General features: G+C 39.7%; 1 protein-coding gene and 1 long non-coding RNA gene across 4 annotated transcripts in view; one reads left to right on the forward strand and one right to left on the reverse strand.

Annotated features, from left to right (window-relative positions):
- The window catches only part of LOC118890249 (neurexin-3-beta), a 572,537-nt gene that overhangs the window by 267,070 nt on the left and 282,021 nt on the right, over positions 1-23,446 (forward strand). The window lies entirely within an intron of this gene.
- Positions 12,762-23,401, reverse strand: LOC118890252. Its single transcript, XR_005018715.1, has 4 exons — positions 23,186-23,401; positions 22,624-22,790; positions 21,387-21,559; positions 12,762-12,789 (listed from the first exon to the last, which is right to left on the reverse strand). It is a non-coding gene; the product is annotated as an uncharacterized LOC118890252 (long non-coding RNA).

A 23,446-nucleotide genomic window follows, 5' to 3' on the forward strand; every position in this document is an offset into this window, starting at 1 on the left:
CTATTGCTGCTGCAATAAATTACCACAAATTTCATGGCTTAAAATAATACAGTTTATTATCTTACAGTTCAAGTCCAACTTCTAGAAGTGTGGGTAAAATCCAGGTGTCAGTAGGGTAAGTTCCTTTCTGGAGGTTCTAGGGGAAAATCCATTTCCTTGTCTTTTCCAGCTTTTAGAGGCTACCTGCTTTCCTTAGCTTATGGGTTCCTTCCCCCATTTTCAAAGCCAGCAACATCAGGCTGAGGGCTTCTTGTGCTGCAATCTCTCTGGTTCTCTCTCCTCTATCTCCCTTTTCCATTTTAAAGATCTCACAATTACATTGGGCTCATCTGGATAATCCAGGCTACTCTCCATAGTTTCGGGTCAGCTGATTAGCAACCTTAATTCCCCTGTACCATGGAAAGCAACATATTCACAAGTTTTACAGATTAGGGCATGGACATCTTTCGGGCAGCCATTATTCTGCCTACCACAATTCCCAATATCTCCATCTGGAGAGATTGTATACTTTTTTTTTTTTTTCACATCAAGAAATGGAATCTGGTAATTTATAAAAATATGTTCAAATGCAGTATATGACCTCTTCATGCACACTTCATGCACACATAGAAGAGTAATAAATTACTCTTCTATGAACTGGACAGGCAGCGTAATATTCAACGAAAAAGACATGGGCTTTGTAATCAGACAAACCTGATTTCTACTCTGGTACTTTCTAGCTGTCTAACTTCTGTCAAGTTAAAAAATTTTGAGACATAGATTCCTTTCTTCCTAAATGGAGAAAATACTTCCCTTATATGATTATTTTGCTTAAATTAAATAGAAATAATGTGTCAGAATCATAGTAGAATTTTAATCAATGGTATTATTATTTCCTGAAATCCTGAGTTCCGTTTCAGTACTGTTGGGTAAAACCAGTTAAAGAAACCAAATTCGATGTTTCAGTTTGATGAATTGCATTAAATGAAAAACATTTCCCCAGGGTGTTTGTCTGATTTGTTAGCATATGCGAGATGTTTGAATTTCAAAGAGGAAAAAGTGATTTGAAAGTGCAAAATGGTGCAGCTGTCCTTATCAGTAAACAGGTAATACCACCCTTTGAGCAGGGGGGCATGGATACCAGTAGAATAAAAAGATGGGTACAAAGACAGAAGCCTCAGAGTTACTCAGAATTAAGAAGATGAATCTTTACTGTCAATATAAGTCTCCCAACTGCTAGTGCAAGTGGAGGATAGATTTTCTTTTCCACTAGATTTACTTTCTGATATACAAGTTTATCGGTCAAGCAAGGACTATTCATCAAGTCATTTTCCATCGATAACTCCAGCCTAAGCCCGACAGGCTGAGTGTTTATTATTCACTCTTAAAAGGCTGGAGCTCATTTGCTTCTGCAGTGGAGAGAGGAGCAGACCCAGACAGAGAGAGGAATGAGGGCACTCAACAAAATGGCCATTCATTTCAGTCAAGCTTGACTAATAACAAAGGTGTAAAACAACCAGGAAAAGCTCCAGTTACAGCTGGAAATCAAATATTGATCCACTAATCCCCTAATTTACTGACTACCCATTTAATGATCTGATTCCCGTTTATTCATCCAACAAATACCAGTTGAGCCCTTCCTGCAGACCAGGCCCTGTACAAGGCCAAAGAAAACATTACGCCAATGCTCACCGCCATCCCCAGACATGCATACACAGTCAATCTGGAGCCTTAAGAAATTAGTCTTTTGTTTCTGAAGACTGGGTGCTCTTAAAAAAACATCCGTGCTTATAATTACATGATGTAGTGTAAGATCCTACAATCATCTTTTTCTGGAAGGCATCGCTGTGACCAGCAATGAATGTATTACTACATTGATCTTCTTTTAACACTATATAAAATGAAGGGACTACATTGCCCGTGGCCTCCAGAAACTTACCTTCAAATAGCATCAATGCTATTAATGCCACACACACTAAATACACTGAATAAAATGGAATAAATATTGAAGAATCTAAATTCAGTTAATTTGCAAGCCAAATCTTGCTTCAAATTATATTGACATTATTTGTTCCCTTGTTGGTTATGTGAGGCGCCTTTTAAGCTGAAAGAGAGGACTTTCAGCTATTGTTCCCTCGTGAGATGCCTTCTCTTCAGGGAATTTGGGAACCAGTAGGCATAGGCAGGGGCCATTTCTGCAGCATACTGGTGCTCTGGGTGATGATGTCCATAGAGTGGAAGGCAGTGAGGAGGGAACCAAAGAGGAGGGGGTAGCTGAATGGCATTTTGGCAATCACAGCGTGGGTTCATTGATTTCTTAGAAAGAGTATAAATTCCCCAAACACCAGAAGCACCTGTGTTCAAATAGAGATTTTTTTTTTTTGTTGTTTTTATGTACTCAAGGCCTGCGTTCCAGAGCTAACTGGAAAGTCTTTGATGACCTATTAGTTTTGATTTGCACTGCCGGTGACTTCTCTCCTCATGTGAACGCAGTGGAATTGCGGCATGTATGTTTTGGACTTCAGCAACCTCAACAATGCAGGGGAGGAGGGGTGAGGAGAGGTTGTGAGATGGTGTGCCAGGAAGAGAACACCCAAGAATAATTGACATAATGTGGCATTTCTAACCATACTTTTCTTCAATGAGCTTATGCCTGGGAGTCAGAGTGAATGGGAGGCTTAAATCTGTCATGCCCTCAATTTCTACATTCCTGCCGGTCTTTCAAGGCTGAGCATCTTTCCTTCTTGAGTAGAGTATAATTCTAGTCCTTAAAGATACAGTAAACATTTTTCATGCAATATGGTCCCTAAACACAAGCAAATAAATAACCCAACCAAAGAAACAGAGAAATGTCGTCTAAAAGTAGAATACCAATATGATGCTTGCTGAGTGATGACACTGCACTGCATCCAAAGGACCAGTTTAGGAGAGTTTCAAAGAGAGTTCTGACTCGGTGATCTTCTATGCTGACTTTATCACCTCACCCTGTCCTAAGATTGTACACCACTGTGATTAACACACAGAGTAACTGGTATGTATAAAGTGACTTTTGTCAGGGGAGTGATGGGGAGATCTCCCTGGATTCAGTATTTTACATCTTTAATCTTTTCTAGTGGCAAGTCATACACCTGTGAGCTAGCACGTGGTTTCCACATCCCTTGCCCACCAACTAGGAGTAGGTGTATTTTAGAAACTGAGAGGGAACTTCTTAATACAAGGTTAGTTAGAAATGGGTAAGAACCCCAGCTCAGGCATTTACTAGCTGGGTGACCTTGAAGAAGCTGCTTGCGTGCTGAGTCTCGCCTTCCGCAGCTGTAAAATGGGCTAAATGATAGCTACCTCCCAGGGCTGTGAAGTGAAGGTTCCTTTTAAACCTCTCAGAACAGTGCATGTTACCTCTTAGGTGCTTAATGAATATTAGCTCCTCTGCCCCTCCCCTACACACACAAACACACACTTCCACACTTCCTGGCTCCTAACCTTCTGCTCAGAATTTTGAACATCTTTAAGGGAGGGAGAAGGAGAATAAGAGGAGATTGTTTACAAAAAGGAATTTTTAAAAGAAACAAACAAAAAAAATCATGGAAATAGTAAGAAAAGCAAATCCAAATTGTCTGATCCGGGCCGGTTTGGTCTCCCACTGGGACCCAGGGAAGCAGCAGTATTGTATGTTAATGGGATTTGGTGGAAAATGCAGCTCTAATGAAACATTGGCAATGATTACTCCATCCCTATTTCTCCAAGTACTTTTTCTCTTTTTCCTTCTTTCTTTAAAAAAAATATCTGGCTGGTTATTACTCAGCACACCAGGATTACGTTTCTTTCCCTAAGAGTACTAGAGGAACCTGGGGTGCAGCTGAGCTGGTGAACTGCCCATCTTGCCCCGTCCCTGAGACAGGCAGGGAGGACGGCATTTAGCCTGGCTGTGGGGACCTGGGGAGGGACTGGCTTTTGAACAAAAGCTGTTCTCAGCGAAACTGGAGTACGCAAAGGGAGAGGGGACTGCTAAACCCTGGGAGGTGCAGGGAGGGGGTGAGCTGTTTGCTAATATATCCCTGGGGAAACTTCTAGTGTTTCTGGGCATGGCTGAGTGCACAGCTCATGAAAAATGCACCAGAGCATTGTTGGCATTTGATTTCAGAAGAAGCTACAGTACCAAGAGACAACTGTCTGCTTTCCTGCAACACCCAGATGACACACCTGGTTTCCACTGCTCTCTGTTCATCTGTCCAGGTGTTCCCAGTTACTTGGACAGAAAGCCTTGTGGCTTCTTTTACAGGGTGTTACATTTCTTCCTTCCAGCAAAGCGCTAGATATGACAAAGCTCAACTAGCAGAATTCTTCTTTTTACTTTGTGACTAAGAATGCTTCAGTGCCTTTATTTCCAAATATATGTTGTTGTTATTTCAAAATTTGTTTCTCTAGTGAATCAACATAGCAAAGTGTACTGGCTATAAGGTAAAAGGAAGTAGCAGGTACCTAACATCTATTGGGTACCTGCTATGTAGCAGGTACTGATATAGCTACTTTGCATATAATATTTAATGTCCTTCTCACTATAAGCCATAAGGTGTGTAGGTTTGATTAGTGCATGTTACAGTGGGAAGCAGCCCAGTATTCTGGAAAGAGTATAGGGTTGCCCCTTACCAGCTATGTGAATTTAAGTAATTACTTAACACCTTTGAGCTTCATTTTTCTCTGTGTAATGAAGTTAACAATGGCAGCTAATAGGGGTGTCATGAAGATTGAGTACGATTGTAATATAATGTGTTAAAATCTTGATCTTACTTGATCTATATGAGTTGGTCAGTATTGAGAGCTCCTCTTGCAGAAAGGAAAGAAACAAATGAGACCCAGGGAGATTGAATCATTTAATTTGCCTAAAGACTCATAGCTGTTAGGGGGTTTGGTCAACACCCATGGATGACTGGTTTTAGGCTCTAAACTGCTGTTTACTAAAGTAGTTATTTAGTCACCATGTCCCATTGTCACACTACCCACCCCACTTCTACTTGCACCCCATGATAACTACGTGCACACACCGTCCTATGAGCAGGATCCTAGAAAATCTATGTAAGTGACCCCAGACTTGCAGAGTTAGCACAGCACAGGTGTTATTTGCACAGGTGCAGGAGAGGAGTGCTAGCCATTCTGGATGTTTCACTTGAGTTTAGAATATAGCCGGTCGCTTACTTCACTCTGTATAACACACTCTGTATTATACAGAGTGAAGTAAGCCAGAAAGAGAAAAACAAATATCATATATTAACACATATATGTGGAATCTAGAAAAATGGTACAGGTGAACCTGTTTGTAGGGCAGGAATAGAGATGTAGACGTAGAGAACAGACGCGTGGATACGGGGGAAGGGGAGGGTGGGATGAATTGGGAGATTAGGTTTGACATAAATACACTACCATGTGTAAAATAGAGAGCTAGTGGGAACCGGCTGTATAGCACAGGGAGCTCAGCTAAGTGCTCTGTGATGACCTAGATGGGGGGGGGGGAGAGGGAGGTCAAAGAGGGAGGGGATATAGGTATACATATAGCTGATTCACTTCATTGTACAGCAGAAACTAACACAACATTGTAAAGCAATTTTACTCCAATTAAAAAAAAAAGAATATAGCCAGTCGCTAAAGGCACAGGGCAGTGACAAAACATTTAGATTCACCTTTAAAGCCTCAACTGAGCGTCCTCTCACTGAGTCCCTGCCCTGCGCCTTGGCTAACCACTGGAACAAAACTGTCACAAGATGCTTTCAGTCTCACTGTGTCCTGTTCATTATTGTTTTTATTAACACTCAGCCAATCTATGGAAGATACCTATTAAGGAAGGAGCAGGGACCTCTCCACTGAGACGTAAGCACATTATCTGAGGAGTTCTGACTGGGTTAATCTGTTGTGATGGGATTATCTATATTGTAGCTGAAAGCAAGGCTTTGAAGAAAGGAAGATCAGTTTTGTTTTGTTTTTTAATCCATTCTTTTTTTTTTTTATTGGAGTAAATTGCTTTACAATGTTGTGTTAGTTTCTGCTGCACAGCAAGTGAATCAGCCATAGGCATACACACATCCCCCCACACACAGCGCCCCCCTCTCGGACCTCCCTCCCCACGGCGCCCGTGCCACCCAACTAGGCCATTTTATAGCACCCAGGTGAGCTCCCTGTGCTGTACAGCAGGTTCCCACTAGCTCTCTATTTTACACATGGTAGTGTATTTATGTCAAACCTAATCTCCCAATTCATCCCACCTCCCCTCCCTCACGCTGGTATCCACACGTCAGTTCTCTACGTCTGTGTTTCTATTCCTGCCCCCGGTATCCACACGTCAGTTCTCTACCTCTGCGTTTCTATTCCTGCCCTGCAAATAGGTTCATCTGTACCATTTGTCTAGATTCCACATAATATGCATTAATATACGATATTTGTTTTTCTGACTTAGGAAGGTCAGTTCTGATGCAAATTACCTATATTCTGATATAAATTTATTGTTTTGTTTGTTTGATTTTTGGTTTTTGTGAGGGTTTTTTGACAGAAGGCTTGATTCCAAATTTTGAAGGTGGGGAAATAACTGAGAAAGGAAATTCCAAATAAACCACAGAGAGGCCTGCTCAGTAAGGGGGTACTTGATGGGATGAAGATGCTACACAAACACTTGCAGAGGGGAGGGCAGAAAACAGGGTAGAGAGAAGGTGCTGGAATGAGCATGGAAGACCAGCACAATGGAAACTAGGGTAGCTGAAACACATCATCTGCTCTATTAATTCCCTGCCAAAGGAGTCATGGTTCTTTTAGTTCCTTATTAAACATGACAAAATTCAACTACTCAGACTTCTTTCCTACTCTGGGGAACAGTGAGGCATTTCCTCCAGCAATTCAAGGTGAGACTGAAAAAACTATGAATCCCGCTTTTATTTATTTACGTTTGTCCTTGCTACAGAGATGGGTTCAAAGTCATCTGGGGAATTAGCCAGCAGCGAATGCTTATTAGTTTGCCACGGGCGTGGGGGAGACACAGGAACTGTCAGAGGGTAGCCATCCTGATGGGAAAGGAGGAGAGAGCCGGAAGCACCAGTCTCTTCCCTGGAAGGCATGCAGTGTCCGTTGGCGGCCAGATTGCCTCTTAGGAGAGTCCTAGAGGTTTGAATTGGGCTTGAGGCGTTAGAGAGAAAAAGTTTACGGCATTCCTACTGAGACTTTCCCCGTAACAGCGCGAGTGGAGTAGAATTCTGTCTCCCAGTCTTTGCAGTCTTCGCCACCTTATGAGCAATGTAACGAGGTGCCCAGCCCCCTGCTTCTTCAAGGAGTGAATTCAGCGTAGTTTGCCTGGCTCACATGGAAGGAGAATAACTATGGCACCATCTAGTTAAGTGTATACTGTGCACTGTGAAATATTGGGGTGCCAGGAGTGAAAAATTCAGGTCCTACTGACAACGGTAAGAGATAAATCTCATCACAATGTTTTATGAGCTCAGTGGAGAAAACAGTAAGGTCTGGAGTAGCTAGGGAGGTCTTCACAGAGGTGGTGATTCCTCTTTTCTCTTTCTTACCTTTTCCTTTCTTTTCTTTTTAATCCAGCTCTATTGAGATATAATTGATATGTAACACTATATAAGTTTACAGGGTACAATGTGTGGATTTGATAACCTTATGTATTGCGAAGTCGATACCACTGTAGCCTTAATTAACGGCATCATTACCATCACATAATTACCATTTCTTTCTTGAGGTCAGAACATTTAAGATCTGCTCTCTTAACAACTTTCATGTATACAATACATTTAATCACAATGTTATGCATTAGATTCCCAGAATTTATTTATCCCTGGAACTTCTCCATCTTATAACTGGAAGTTTGTACCCTTTGACCAGTATCTCCCCATTTCCTCCAACGCCAGCCCCTGGTAACCACGATTCTATTCTCTGTTTCTATGAGTTTGGATTTTTTTTTAGATTCCACAAATAAGTGAGATCATACAGTATTTGTCTTTCTCTATGTGACTGTTTTCACTTAGCATGATGCCCTTAAGTTTTATCCATGCTGTCGCAAATGGCAAGATTTCCTCCTTTCTCATAGTTGAATAATATTTTATTATATGTAAAAATACCACATCTTCTTATACATCCATCCTTTGATGGGCACTTAGGTTACTTCTGTATCTTGGCTGTTGTGAATAATGGTACAATAAACATGGGAGGGCAGATATTCTTCAATATCCTGTTTCCATTTCCTTTGGATATATACCCAGAAGTGGGATTGCTGGATCATATGGTAGTTCTATTTTTAATTTTTGAGGACTCTCCATACTGATTTCCACAGTAGCTATACCAACTTACATTCCCACCAATAGTGCACAAAGGTTCCCTTTTGTAGTGTTTTTACCAATACTTGTAATCTCTTGTCTTTTTGGTAATAACCATTTTAACAGGTGTGAGGTGATACCTCATTGTGGTTTTGATTTGCATTTCCCTGATGATTAGTGATGTTGAGCATCTTTTCATGTACCTATTAGCCATTTGTGTATCATCTTTGGAAAAATGTCTATCCAGTCCCTCTGCCCATATTTTAATTGGATTATTTCGGGCTTTTTGCTATTGAGTTAGATGAATTCTTTATAAATTTTGGATACTAATCCCTTATCAGATATATGGTTTGCAAATATTTTCTCCCATTCCATAGGTTGCCTCAGAGGAAGTGACTTCTGAGCTGTGAGTTGACCATTGCTGAGAGTTGAATGAATGGAAAAAAGAAGAGAGGGTATTCTAGTCAAAAGCATGACGTGTTTTAAAAAAAAAAAAGCAAGGAAAATCAAATTATCTAGATGAGATGGCATTTTGGGATGGATAAGACCATGATAAGGTTGGATAAAGTGTCAAAATCTCAGCTGGCTCCTTTATATACTTTATTATTACCCTGCAAAGTAATAATAATAATGGGTACCATTTACTGAGTTTACATTGGTGGTAGGCAGTGTATGAGCTTGCTGGGGGTCTAGAGAAGATGAGGTCTGGTGTTTGACCTTAAGTCCTCAGAATCTAAGCTTTGATAAAGTCATAAAGCAAATGTATTCTAGAATAATATATATATATATATCCCTATATATGATAAGACATATATATATATATATATATATATATATATATGTCTTATCAAGGGAATGTGCAGAACAGAACCGCTTGCTCTGCTTGCTGCATTCAGGAAGGCCTTACAGAGATAGTAAGGTCTCCACCAGGTGATGAAGGATGTCTAGGAGATTGCCAGGTTGAGAAAATGGAGGAGGTATTCCAGGCAGAGAGAACAGCAGGTTCAAAGGCGCAGTAGAGTCCTAAATTACGTTTCTCTGTATTTCAGCTAAAAAAAATCCCAAATCCTTGTTTCACTGATGCTGGGGACAATGCACATTTGCATTCTATCTTACACATTTTCACCTTGCCAACTTGCTTTGTTTGCAGACCATAATTTCTATAGTGGTTTTCCAGCCAAATTACTCCACTAAAATAATGCCAGAAATATATCACCTCTGTCTTCTGCTGCTGCCGTCACTGGCTGTTTGTCTTTACCTTTCAGCCAACTTCAGTGGAGACTGGAAGGAGAAATACAAATTGTTGAGAACTGAACACAGGCCCGCCCCTCTCTTCAGCAGCAGAGTGTGGGAGATTGGAAGCATTATCACATTATATCCCACAAACACCATTTTAATCCACAGTGGTGATAGGAGAGAAAAATGCTTACCCTTACAGAACCTCACTGGGAGAGTGGGCCGTCGTGTAGCACCAATTGTTAAAGTCAATATCTTATGAGCATGACCAGAATCTTCCGTTTCTTTTGTACATACATTTTCTAAGTTGCATTTTATATGTATTATTCTCCATGAGGCAAGTGTGGACAAACATAATCACCATTTTGTAAAAGGGAAACTGAGTAAAGAAAATGCTTACTGAATGGATGGATATAAAGATGAAATTACTTATTTCAGCAAACATTTTTGAGTATCTATTATGTTTGAGTCATAATGTTAGGGACATGGTATATGGATGTAACTAAAACACATGGAATCCCACCATGCTTCTGTTCACATTCTGCTGTGTCCCTGAGGTCCCTTTACCTCCGCTTACCTTTGACTAACGCAGCTTACCCAGGTTTTACCTTTAAAGCCCAACCCAAAAGTCACCTCCTCTCTGTGGCTTGGCTTGACTCCCCCTTACCTCTCTCTGCATACACAATAATTTTTCTACCATATTGGTTTTCAATGAATTCTATCCCACATTCTGTTCTACTTATTACCTTCTTCACCTGACTATAATAGATTGAGGTCATCTTTATGTCGCTAATAGCTAGCATAACAAACAGCAGATACATACTTAGTGAACTGAAGCCATGGCTTTGCCTGGGATGGATTCATGATCCAAAGGAGATAGATGCATGTAACTTTATTATAGTATGTTAAATGCTATACTAATCTATTTGAGGTCTTGAGATTGGTAGTAAAACTATCTATTTGCTATAAACCTAGCAAATCTGATTTCCAGGTCTCTTGTCTATTCTTTTTCCAATAGGATGGTCCACCAAAGAAATTACCCTTTCCATAAAAAATAAAAATCATGGTCAAATAAATGTTGGGAATACTGAATACACTGTTCTTTCTTTTGAATATCTATGATTCCAGTTAACCTATTAAAGATTCTGAAAATTCCTACTGTAAAGAACCCCCTCCTCACCCCACCCCCCCAAAAAAACGTAGTTGTTCCCAAACCCATTGGATCATAGAATTTATTATATATGAAAACCCATCAGCATCCCATGTCATTAGCAAACTTAAACACACTTTGGGAAATGCTGCCTTTGAAATCAAGTATTCATATTGTGAAGAGTTTATAACGTTTCTACGAAAACATTAGCTGGATAGATTTTTACTCTAAACCTGCTTTGTGCTTGGTGGCCATTGTGCAAACTACATCAAAATGTTCATGCTGGAGGCTTCCAGGCCAGTTAGCATTCCTGAAGGGGAGAGAGAGGAGTATTGCCTAAGGGGTAGCATGGATTCCTCTGAGGACAGAACTAAGAGTAAGGAGGCCCTGGGGAGGTCCCCACTTTGCGGGGCCTGAAGCTTATACAGTGTGTGTGTGGTATGTAACTTCTTTAAGAAAAATATTTCAAAATTAAATATAAAAATGACTATTTAATTTAACATGAGAAAAGAAATGATGAACATTTACAAGTTTTAAAAAGCTGATAAATATCATAATTACAGAAATGCATACAATTAACCTACTTTTTAAAGGTAACTGCTTGACACACTTCTTTGATATGTTTTCCCTACAATATTATTTCTGTTCTCTTTGAATGCCTTTTCATGACATTTTGTAATATCATTTTCTACAGATAAAATAGAAGGGTAATTCAGTCTTTCCTCTTGCTTGGTTGATCAAATGTTGTATTTTTTTTTTTTTATTATTAACAGTTTTTAAAAGTTTATGTTGGTAAAGTCAAGTGAATTTTTAAGGATTGTTTCAACTTTGGGCAAATTCTATCAAGATCACTGGGTCATACAGCACCAGAGTGGTCAGACTATTCCATTTCTACACCTGGAAAGTGAGCAAAAATTTAATTCTGCAAAGACATATTGTGAACTATATGAAGATATCCCATCAAAGAACTAAGTGTATCCCAACTCGACTTCCCATTAGTTAGATCCCAAATACGTTGACTGCCACTTCATTACCTCCCTACATAAGGGGGCATGTGATGGATGGGAGATTAGAGGTGAAAGGTATTAGGGTCTTCACCTACTGCAGTTAAAATATCTTGCTTTACCAATTTTACAAAAAAGATAAGGCCTAGTGAACACATTGCTAAGGCCACTCTCAGGGCTTTGGAAACCCAGAATGAATGGATGCTCTAATGATTCAGCTTCCCTAGCTTCACTTCATAGAGGTGGATGGGAGGGATGGGCTTGTATTAGAAAGTAATGGGAAAGGTATTGTGTAGCAGGAAACCTTGTATGGAAAGCAACATAAAAATCTATTAAGAGGTCACAGGTCCTGTAGAGAAGAGTTGGAGCTGTTACCTTGGAACAATCAGCCTATCCACAATCTAGTGGGCTCTTAGAGGGACCATCTCCTCCCTGGGCCCTTGCTGTCCAGCTGCTGACCTCCTCCATCACACAAGGCACCGCATGGTGCCTCTTTATGACCAGAGGGCTGCTTGTGCAATGGAGGCCAGTCCCACTGCAGAGATTGTATTTGTCTTTCTTTTATTTTACTGGAAGTCTTTGCTGCCATCCTGGCTGTAATTGCACCACACCATTTCTGAATCGATTGCTTTTAGAGCTGTTGAGCTTTTATTACTGTTCCTCATTGGGGAGCGAGGAGGGAGAGAAGCAGGTCAGCCTGGGCTCTGCGAGAGATGAATGTCGTCAAATTGTCTTTCTCGGGGCTTCCCTGGTGGCGCAGTGGTTGAGAGTCTGCCTGCCAATGCAGGGGACACGGGTTCGAGCCCTGGTCTGGGAGGATCCCACATGCCGCAGAGCAACTGGGCCCGTGAGCCACAATTGCTGAGCCTGCGCGTCTGGAGCCTGTGCTCCGCAACAAGAGAGGCCGCGATAGTGAGAGGCCCGCGCACCGCGATGAAGAGTGGTCCCCGCTTGCCGCAACTGGAGAAAGCCCTCGCACAGAAACGAAGATCCAACACAGCCATAAATAAATAAATTAATTAATTAAATTAAAATGTCTGTAATACACTAGCCAAATTATGTATTTAAAAAAAAAAAATTGTCTTTCTCCAGCTGTTGAATAAAACTAGTAATGCTGTTCCATAAAACCAAAAAGAAAAAAGAAAATGAGAGTGTGAGAGAAAGGAGAGATGTCACAGGGACAGAGACAGAACAAGAGAACATATGGATCTGACTTTTCTTGGAATAGACAGCAAAGCCATATTGTGATGTTGACTATATAGTGCAATAATGTTGTAGGAATGGAGCAAGAAGTAAAAGGCAAATTAAAAAATATCTGTTGGCAGTTGCACAAATCTGCCATCTTTGCAGGTTTACTGATGTTTCCTCATTCTTGGAGCTGAGGAGAAAGGTATATGTTTCATTTTGGTTTTTTCTTCTCACTCAGATTGATAGACTCTGTAATTCGAATCAACTATGACGGAATTCCTCCTTAATTATACATATTACTGTTATGGCACTGGCACATGTCTCTGTCCCCACAGTTGGGACAGTTTTGTCAACATTGGTATCTATTATTGATTTACCTAGTAGCATTTCTTCAAGGTTTCATCGTAAGGTAGCCAGTAGCAGGGCCATTCACTGGAGAATAGGAATTCACGTAATTAGATTTTGTGGGGGGCATTCTTATTGTAATTGGAATCTGTCTTCCAGAAGCTAGCTAACCTAGCTTCTGAGTAAGGAGGCTTGGAACACAGAACTGAATGCTCATGTAAACTTTGTTCATGCTAACTCTTCACAGTCCCAGACAATGCCTCATTTAACAATTTTGTCCCATACAGTATCCCCTGAATACAACATTCATGTGCATGAATTGGTTTCTTTCATATCATCAACCTTTCAGGAAAGGCTTAATGACAGTGCATGGTATTTACCTCTTTTCTAAAAATAGTCTAAGTCAGTCATTATAAATTGGACTTTCGACTTAAATTGTTCTGAAACTTATATAAGCATCATATAAATGGCAGGTCTTACAGAGACTTCTCCTCTGCCAAGCAGGGGGCAATATGCCCATTTCAGAATGCCAGTGCAAAGTGCAGGGGACCTAAATGATTTTCCTGGAGTCATATACCATATCACAGCTAGGCACAAACCCCAGACATCCTTATTCCCACTCTACTACTCTTAACAACCAGAGTCAGTGCTATAATATTGCAAATTACATGCCCAACCTTTGGAGTGGGATGCATGTGAATGTCATTTGTCACTTAAATATATGAATGTCTTCTCTCGTGTTTCCTCTACTGCTTTCAGCCTGTCATGTCAAGCGGCATTGCTTTTATTATTGAAATGAAGAGGATACTTGGACCATTGATCTCAGTTGGTAGTTGGCACATAAGAACTAGCAGTCTGTTGTGTCATATAGGAAGATATGGCCTGGTATACAGATCAGCCAGTGTCTCAACACAAATGATGGCATCAGATAGCCCTGCCAAATTGCTGTCTCTTTGCCAGCTCCCCTCCTACACTCCCATTAGTTCCTGCTCAGTAGCCAGTGATAAAGGTACTTTGAAGTCCCACTGATTTCCATGTAAATATCATACAATTTTGGATTTGGTTTAACAGTCCAATCCCTTCAGCTTAGAAGTTAGAGTTTAGTAGAGCTGTCGTTTGTGTAAAAGTGAATTTAATTTTTTTCTTGCTTGTCCTATATTTCTGGGACTGTACAAATCTAAAACAATATGAACAAAAAGACAATATTTATTGTTGGGTAATGTTTTTTTTTTCTACTAAGTGTTTTAACAGACAATCAGAATCTGTTCTCAGTTCATCAATGAAGAACGTCAGTGAATTAAGCATGGAAGAAACTTTGATCCATGGTAATTCACAATGTGGAAGGCCCTGAACCTAATATAAGGAACATATTTAACCTGCTCTAATAAACTCTTCTCACTATAAGTCCTTGAGGAGTAATTAGGGACTTCAGGAGAGTTACTCTGAAAGGCTAACTCACTGCAATGGCCTTATAGTTTTTACGTGAATATAACTTCTTTGCCAATGGACAACATACTTTAATGCTAGTTCTTATCTATAGTGGATGATGTTATAATGAGGATCTCGTATATCCTTCCTATTTTATGGGTGGGAAACTGAGGACTAGAGAAATTTTAGTGACTACAAAAGTTACCCAAGTGCCATATGTCAAAATTAAGATTTGACTCAGGCCAAGCTCAGTGGGTTTTACCTTTCACTTATGCCCTGATGGCTGCCCAGCAGCTCATTTCACAAAGGATACCCATCGTTGGTGTAGGGAGCAAGATCTTTTGTGGATATCAGCCTCAAGGGGCTTATAGGGGTAATAAAGATGCTATGTAAATAACGAACATATTTAACTTCCTGAAAATCCCATTCTACACTTTGAGGCTGTGACCATAAAATTGACAGGGATTAACCTTAATATTTGACTGTAGGATTTTGTTTTCCATTACAGTGCACTCTGTTGAAATAGGGTGCCATTAAATAAACTATCGGAGAGGAGTTAATGTGAAGGCTGATAAGTTTAATTAAAGACACTTTTTCCTTAAAAAATGGAAAGGAGAAAGCAAGAGAAACCTTTTATCCTGATTCCCTTCTTCTAACCACAAGGCACGCTATGGCCAGTTGCAAGGATGGGTAATTGAATTCAGTGGTGCAAGCTGACTGCATTTCTATTGTAAGTGGATCTTTCTCTATCAGTGAGAGAAAATGGCCTCAAATGATTCCAGCTGGGACACAGCAGCCATCCCCTTTGAAAATAGCTGGGCCTTATTGACTTCACTGGGTAGGGAGTCCAAATTGTTGCCCAGATGAGTCCAAGCAGCAGCTAGGATAGACCTGGCTACTCTGTGGGTCTCTATCCTTCTGGGACAAGTGATCAAAAGGGCCCATCCTAGAGGAAGGAAGAAAATTATGGTTGGGTGTTGGGAATAATGGAGCAGAGGAACTGTGACAGAGCCTTATAGTTTTTAATAATATGTAAAGTTACATGTATAAGTGTATTTATAAGTTGCATAATATAACACATGTCAAGAACCTTAAAAAAAAAAGATATTCCTAGGTTCTAACTATTTTTCTTTGCATAGTGGTTTAGGGTATGTCAACATTATGGGTATACTAACTTTTAAGACAGTTGAGAATAAAGGAGGCCATTGAGGAAAAGAGAAGGTGGTTTGAGTCTCAGACACCATCCCTCAAAGAGTTGACAGTAAGGTCTGTAATGGTAATTGGTATTATCTAAATTTGCCTTGCATCTTTAGTAGAATTTGCTTTATCTAATGACCAAGATGGAGTTTCAAAAATGTTGAGAATCTAGTTAGGAAAACCCCAAAATGAGAATTTTAGCTGAGTATCTTAACTAAGTGCTAAATATAGTAAGGAATAATCATGACCACCACCCTTGCCAACCCCCATCATCCCACACACTTTGGACCTCAAGATGGTTAAGCTTATTGGGATACAACCTACAGAGAGAAATTGCTCATACAAGGAAAGAGTTTCCAAGAATGTGTTCTCAGAGGTCTGAGTGTTCACTGCAAGTAGCAGATGACAGTGACATCTTAAAAAGTTATAATATGTACAAGCATATTTTGAATGATCTAGCTCTGACCACTTAATAACCAGGTGCTTTCACAGGATTTTAATGCCTGTGCTGAGTTGTTTTCATGGCATATGGGGACCAAACCTTTCCTACCTTCGTTGTCAAGAGCTAGTGAGAAAAGAACAGAGGCAGGTTGAGAGCATAAGTGATGTGTTTATGCCATGCAAAAGTTAAAATGATGTCAGAGTGTGCTTTCATAAACAAAGATTTCACACTATTTCAAATGGAGAAAATTGGAGGGAGAATAGAATCACAGTGAGCTTTGTTTGCAAGAGGTGGAAGAGCTCAGAAGAACCTGGGCCTGACTGGTTCAGATCAGGACTATTACTGCCGGACTGGTAATTTCGTTTAAACTAAACAACATCAGTTGTTACATTAAATTAAGTTGTTAATTGAAATTTTACAACATTTCTGGATTTATTTGTATTTTATCTCTAAATCTGTTTTGGTTGCATAAGAGCTATAAGCATAAGTGGATTGTAGCTACTTTTGTTTGTATATATTTATGTAATGCTAAAATAAAGAAAAATAATTGGAGTGATCATTGGGGGGGTGGTTCCCAAAAGTGGCTTTTTCTTTTAAGAAGATCCCATATTTCATTCAAGTTTGGGAAGTCCTGTCACTGGCAGAGAAACTCAGAGTCTATTGACTCAGAATTGGGTGTTGACATCAGTGGGCAGTGTTTTCTTCTTTTCTTATTCTGTTCCCCCCGGGTTATGATTGCTTGCTGATTTCAGTAGGGCTATGGGAATTACTGATAGCCAGAAAAAGGCAGCTTTGTAAGCACCTATTAGATTTGGTTTTGCAGAATCAAAGGCTCAATATTATCTCAAAGGCAATTGGGTAGATTTTTTGAGAGAAAGAGATGTGTCTCTGTGCAAAGAATAAAGCTAAGCACCTAGACTGTTTTTAGAGAGGGTGATGGAAAAGAAAGGGATAGTGCTGGCCAAAAGAAAGGAGCTGGCCAATTATGCTTCCTCCATAAATAGAGTCTTTTGAAAATTTCAGCATGAATTACTCGGTAAACATAAATTACTATCTTCAATATTTGTTAAGAAAAATAATTTAATTTAGTGCAAAGAAGGAAAGGAGTGCAGGCACTTTTAAAGCACAGGCATAGAACTTAATCACTTTAAACAAAGCTTAGCATATGTTATTTTCCCCTACTTCAGTTGGAAATTTAATCAGAATATTTTGGGAGTGTTTAGGGAGAGTCTGTGTGTCCCAGCTGTGTGGCTTCTGAGCTTGACATTCCTCTGCTCTAATAAACCCCAGGGAATGTGTCTTTAGCAGGCTCTTACGCTTAACAGAACAAAGGCATCAAGTTGCTACCTTCACTCCAATAATTAACTCCGTGGAGCAAATTTCCTTTATTTCACTTACGGTGGGAGCAGCAAGCTGGCTCCTGCTGCACTTTTTCCTCTGAGCTAAAGCTGAACAGGGAGGAACTGAAGGATTATGGAACTTCATTGCCTTTAGTATTCCTTTGAGGAGCCTGCCCCCACCCCGTTCTTACTGCCCACCCTGACCCATTACAGCTCTCAGCTAATACTGAATTCTCTGCTTGTCCAACCCCTCTGTTTCCTCCAGAATTTCTACTGACATAAACTGTTAAAGCCAAATCTTGCTGTGATTTTCTTTTCCCCCATGGAGAAAAATGCATTACAGGAACAACAAACCCTTTATAACTTGGGAGACCCAGGGGCTTGATTGCATTACAGAGTCAGAGTACCATAAATGCACAGCCATATATCATCAGGGTTAAATCGTTTTCAGTATGAAATGATGTCATCCACTTTCGACACAGCCTCAAGCCCAGTGCCCTTCACGTGGTAAGTGTTCAATAAATACTTGACATTTTAACTTATTAATTTTTACCCCCTCCAATATAAAGAAAAATGTTGTATTGATAACTCTCAGTTATCTGTAAAAATCACTTAGTTGCAACACTTCATTTATTTTATAGCAATGTCAGATGACAGATATCATTACATCATCTTGATATTTCTAATATCATACATGGAAAGTAAAGGCACAGTAATTTAGTTTAATTGAGGGGAAACACATGTTTGCATTGGTAATAATGGTGTATTATCTTTAAAAGACATAAAGGGTTCTTATTTTCAATGTAAACTTACAGTAAAGTATTGCTTGTAGAGGTCCTACTTTAAGGATCTCATAATAATTTGCATGTAATTAGCAATTGGCAAAATATCCCCCTGAACCTTGCCCATTCCTGCTCCCTTTGCAGCTCCTTCTTTGTAGGTGTAAGGTTGCATCATAAGTTGTACTCTGATAATTTTGTTTAAGCTGTTAATTTGACAGTGATTTTTTGACCCTTGAATGACATAATTTCTTTAAATATATTTCAGGCTAGGTTGTGTTCAAACTGACACAATTTTTTAAATTAGTGACTTTGGAGTCAGTCCATGGCATAAATGAAAAATAACATATTTTGTATTTACGCAAAAAATTCTCTGTGCTGATCAGAACTGACCTCTGGGCACAAGATAGGATTGAACTTCCATATATTAATGGCAAATAAGATGGGGCAGGGACTCCTAATTACTTTAGTTTATTAAGAATCCCAGGGCACCTCTTAGAATGGTAGAGGTGATGTGAGCCCTTATGTCCTGGACATGATCCAGTTTAGGTAATTGCTAATTACAATCTGTCTACCTAATTCCCTTGACTCTTGCTACTGAATGTGATTTTTTTTCACTTAGCAATATTTAACTATTATGTGCTCTTGGTGTGTGACTGTTAGAACATCTACTGATTTCTAATTCTGTGTTTAGTATGGTTTGCTTTTTGTTTGATTGCTTTTGATTGTTATTATTATTATTATCATATTTTTATTCTAACTATTTCTGTACACAGAAAAGAAAACAAAAATCTTGTAAAAATTTTAGCTACTTTTAACTACTTAGGTTGGAATATGCTTTGTAAATCTAACATTCAGACTTTCTGGATCCGTGTTTAGGAATCTGAAATCACTAGACACACAAGTGGCCCATATCATACTCATTATAAGGTTGTGTAAACTCAGAGATGGATTTCAGACAGACCAGGATTTCCAGTGTCCTCAATTCTAGGGCTAAAATCATGACATGGAGGAGAGATATATGGAACTAGACCCACCTAATGATCCATCATATTCTGGAACCTTCACAGAACAGGAATATCTCTGTTTTGGAGATTAGAGCATACTTTGATTCTTTCAAACCCAATGAAATGGAGCTGAAGAATACAGAAAGTGATGGGTCAAAAGATTTTATTCATTTCAAAGTACAGGTCTAAATGATATCCACATGTTCACATTGCTTCCATCCCTTTGAAGGAGACAAGATTATTTGTGAGTCTGTTAGGATCTGAGCCCTTGATTTGGGATGTATTACTTGGAGTTCAGGTGGAGAGATATCAGGTTTTATCTGTAATCTCCCCCCAGTGTGTAAAAATCACATAGTGAAATAAGTTAGGTGGAACTGTGTTTACCCCCTAGCAACATTCAGATGAATGAAGCATCTTTCTCACTAGTCAATATGCACTGAGCCTTCTCACTGAGCAAAATACTAAGAACTTTCAAGACATAGACATCCCTGAGTTCCTGGATTATATATTCCAAACATGTCAAACATATAGATTTTGATCTCAATTTTACCCACTCTAAAGAGGTTCATCAAACTATCATTTCAAAGAGATGTTCTGACTGAATCAACTCACCAGGGCTAACCAGAATGTCTAAAAACTCAAATATAATGTTCCCTATATTTTCTTTTTGACCATGTTTTAGCCAGAGGTAAGAAGACTCTTCCTGTGGATTTTCTTAATGAAGCAAATATTGTTTCCTGTGAGATTGCAATGCTAGGACTCAAATGTCCTATCCATGACTCAGAGAGTGAGGGAAGTAACCCATCTTTATGAGTTGTGCTGTCTTTCACTGCGGTTCTTCATATTTCAATTCCATCAGAAGGAACAAATTGTTTCTATTGTGTCTAAGAACACCATTTACTCACAAGCAGCATTGAAATGGAAGTGAAGAGTAATAGTAACAGAAGAACATTGGCTAATAATTGAGCTCAAAACGGCCATTTGGCTAGGTGGTCAAGGGAAAGATAATTATGTCCTGCAGTAGTACATCTTCTGAGCATTCTTTGAACCTAAAATTGCTATGTTGATGAAGTGCATTTTAAACATGTGATTAATGATCTTAGACTTGAAAAAATTGGGTCTTTTCAGAATGTTCTGACTTTGATATATCAGGGAAGATTTTGATGTCAGAATGACCAAAAAATATAACACAAACAAACCCCCCAGAACTCACTAAGATTTATTACTGGAGATCTGAAGAAACTCCTGCTGGTTTCTATGTGGCTATTTGTCTAACTGCATATTATCTTTATTTTTTTTTAATCCTGGAAACACACTGATACACACCTCCTGTCAAACAATCCGTGTCACTGCTACATTGGAAATATATTCTTGCTTTCTATAAGTTTTGTGGTTTAGGAGAGAAAAAGAAATCCATCTATTGATTTCACTGTTTACTTGCAGTAATGGAGAAAACCATTAGAAAAAGCTTTCCTCTTTTGTGAGTGAAAGAGCAGATAGGCATTTCATCCCCAGATTTTCTGCATTCCTTCTAATCAGGAGAGATGATACCCATCTTGTATTCAGAAATACTATGCCAGCTCTGGGGGTGAGTCTTGACCCAAATTTAGAAATGTACAGGTTTCCCACAATACCTTCTAGCATGTGTATTTCCAAAACAGCAAGAAGAGGATTAGGAAAGAAAAAAACTGAAGGGCTTTGTATGGGCCCAGTGTGTGTGTGTGTGTGTGTGTGTGACAGAGAGACAGAAAAAGAGAGAGAATCCTGAGAACATATTTTCATCTATTAAAAAAAAAAAAAAGCAATCTTCTATGAGCATTGCCAGAGTGGACTTGTCCACCACTGTCCCCAGGCCATGCTGGCTTATGGATGTAAAGCTTTAATCCGTAACATTTGCTGACGTAGTGCCCTTATACCGAAACTCCTAAGTTCTTGGTCCCTAATCCAAGCTCTTTCAACCTTTTCTCCACCCCTACAACACTTACTTCCAGGTGGCCTCTGAGTTTTCCATGCATCACAATTGGTCCTCTCATATGTTTTTCCTTCTTGTCCTCTTTGTTGATGTCTGCCGCCTGTCTGTCCAGTTGAATTTATAATCGTCACTGAAGTAATCCCTTCCATGAGAATGTTGCCTTCTAAGTCCTCCCAACTGTAAGACCTTCAGGGATCAAAATTCAACTTAACCTCCCAGAGCCAAGCATAGTTATTCACAGAAATGGGGAAGGAATCCTTCTCATAGACTCTAGCTGGGCACGTGGTTTAGGCCAGTGAAGAGACACCCCTTTCTCTTTTGTGTCTTCATTTCTATCACCCAGACCAGGACTCTCTTACAGACTTTTCTCCTCACAGGCCCCCTTCTCCCTCTTGCCAAACAACCTATGCAGAACAGACCCTCAGATGCTGACTGTGTAGGTCTTAGGACCCAGTCTGGCCCTGAATCCTGTCTTAGCTGGCTTGGGCTGTCAGAGTACCACAGCTGGTATGGCTTAAACAACAGAATTTTATTTCTCACAGTTCTGGAGTCTGGAAAGTCCAAGAGGAAGGTTCTGGCCAATTCAGTTTCTGGTGAGAGCTCTCTTCCTGGCTCACAGAATGCTACCTTGTCTCTGTGTCTTTCTGTGGCCTTTCTTTGGTATATGCTTGGGGAGGGGTGGGGTGGAAGAGAGAGAGAAAGCATTTTCTCTCTGGTATCTCTTCTTATAAGGGCACCAATCTGTAATCCTATCAGATCAGGCCCCCACCCTTATGACTTCATTTAACCTTAATTTCTTAGAGGCTCCATCTCCAAATACAGTCACATTAGGAATTAGGGCTTCAACATATAAATTTTAGGGGGACACAATCATTTAGTATGTAACAATTCACATTTAAACTCATCAGGGACCACTGATACAATTCTATTCATTTTTCCCTAAGTGACTATCCAAATGCTGGTATGGAAAGTTGCCATCCAATGGATGACTACAATGTATGTTTGAAACCTTAGATAAGTTACAGTATGGCTTAGTGACTGTGAGAAGACTGGGTTAGATTTTAATAATCAAATGGACTATTTTACAACCCAAGAAAATGAAGAAAAATCCCATTTTTACATACGCAAGGTAAAAATGCATTGATGTTGCAGGATATGCCCTCACTTGGAGATAGGGCCATTTAAAATATCCCATTTAAACACAGAGGACATTAGCAAGTATAGTAAGACAAGTTAAAGTAAATAACAACCTTGCTCACATATGGTTAAAACAGGAAATGACATCCAAGGGTGGTGATGGAAACAAAGGGCAGACATCAGTGGGCTTCTCGCTGCAAGGTTCCCCCTGGGTCTTTGGCTTCATTTCCAGTCTTTTGATCTAGGGTCCATAAGATCATTTCCTCAGTAGGTCAGACCTCTGGAGAGGCAATGACATTATTAGTTTGCAGTGTTAATCCTGAAAGTTAGCTTAATTACAGAAAATAATTGTAGTGAGTATGTCCACAGGCACATGTGTGTCTGTGGGGCATATTCATAGATGAACAGTAGGGAGGGATAGAGATGGGGGAGAACTGGAGAGCACATAGCTCTTCTAAAGTGGGCAGCATCTTTCAGCTTCAGCCAATTGTCCTGCAGGACCAGTTTTGTCAGAGTTTTCCATTTTTCAAAAAACAACTAGAAATGTGAAATTTTATGTGGAACTCTCAATTTGAAAAAGTTAGAAACTAATTCAAAACTTTAATAAACCACTCAAGGGCCAGCACTAGGAAGGCTGTATCCAGCCTTAGCTGCTCCAGTTTATACAGCACGCACCTCCATCGGTTGCCTTGAAGGCTCTAGGAAGAATGTCATCCCTTCGTTTTGTGGTTTTTGTGCATTACTTTCTTAAGAGGACCATAAGGCAACTCTAGTGTTCTCAGCTGCTTCTGTGGTTACTTGGCCATTCATAAGGCTTACAGATGATAATGAAGTTGTCTTGGAGGGCTGCCATGTCCATGATGTAGTTGCTTACCCGATTTTGTAATCCTTTATCAATTCCCTCTCCAGCTTGGAGGCCAGGCTGAGGGTATGGAA

The sequence above is a fragment of the Balaenoptera musculus genome, chromosome 2 (genome assembly GCF_009873245.2).
Source record: "Balaenoptera musculus isolate JJ_BM4_2016_0621 chromosome 2, mBalMus1.pri.v3, whole genome shotgun sequence".
Taxonomy (NCBI): domain Eukaryota; kingdom Metazoa; phylum Chordata; class Mammalia; order Artiodactyla; family Balaenopteridae; genus Balaenoptera; species Balaenoptera musculus.